Raw genomic sequence first — 1,217 nt, forward strand, 5'->3', positions numbered from 1 at the left:
TCACCTTTTGAGACTGGCTTGTTTTCCTGAGCAAAATGCTTGCAAGAGTCATCCAAGCTGTACACATTGCTAGCTCACCCCTTTTCATTGCTGAGTAGTATTCCATTCCATGGATGTACTGGAGTTTTGTCATCTACTTCTTAGTTGACCAAGATATGGGGTGTTTTGAATTTTGAATTTGAATAAGGTTACTAGGAATATTCACATACAAGACTCTTTGTGGACATGTTTCCATCAGATTATGCTGGTCTTTTTTTTTTTTTTTTTTTTTTTTTTTTTTAGTGCCTGTTTTCAGTATATAATGATATAATGATTCATCGTGGGGAGTTGATATGTGTATATGATCTTGACTTTTTGATTCCCTTCCTCACTTTCTTATTTTCTTTTCTTTTTTTAAAATAAAAACAACTCTACATTTATTGGCCTTCAGTAAAAACATAAGAGTAGTCAAAACAATATGAACAAGCCGGGGAGATGGCTCAGTGGAATAAGCACTTCTCTGGCAAGTACAAGGGCCTGAGTTCAATCCCCGGTTCTGCAAAAAAAAAAAAAAAAAAAAAAAAACAATATGAACAAATGTTTTACAAACACTCCCAGAGCAAACCACTTAAACAACTGCCTTTTTACATATCATCGTAATTGCTACTGCCTCACTTTCCTGTTTGAATTCACTGATCATTTCTAGTTGGAGACACTTTGTAGCAGAGTGATGTTATCTCCTTTCAGCATGATCTGACCCAGTTGTTTTCTTGACTTTGTTTTAGAATGAATTTCTTCTGCATCATCTACTACGAGGTTCACGTACTCATCAAAACCAGTAACGCAGCCCTCCCTCCGCCTGTTCACGGGCTCATGCAGCCATCCCTGGAGCCGGGATCTCCTCTGCAAGTATCTGAAGATGAGGTTGATGGGCTGCGCTCTCACCTTCTGCACTTTCTGGCCCTGACCCCGGTATGCCATGGTGGAGCCCAACAAGGACAATGCCAGCCACCACCTCTTATTTTCTCTATAATTTACTTATAACTTGGATTTTCAATAAGAGAAATTATGTTATATTTAAGGTTAAGCATCTCATTTATTTTACTTAACATTATGGTCTTTCTTTGCAGAACTGTGACTTAAACTCAGGCCCTTGCGCTTGCCAGGGAAGCGCTTATTCTACTGAGCCATCTCCCTGGCCCCAACATTATGGTCTTGATGTGTATCCACTTTCTTAC

The 1,217-nt window shown here is 38.9% G+C and overlaps 1 pseudogene; it reads right to left on the reverse strand.

Annotated features, from left to right (window-relative positions):
- Positions 1–681: 681 nt before the first annotated feature.
- LOC101570089 lies at positions 682–960 on the reverse strand (annotated as a pseudogene).
- Between the last annotated feature and the right edge of the window lie 257 nt (positions 961–1,217).

Source organism: Octodon degus, unplaced genomic scaffold, assembly GCF_000260255.1.
Source record: "Octodon degus isolate 3935 unplaced genomic scaffold, OctDeg1.0 scaffold00160, whole genome shotgun sequence".
Lineage (NCBI taxonomy): Eukaryota > Metazoa > Chordata > Mammalia > Rodentia > Octodontidae > Octodon > Octodon degus.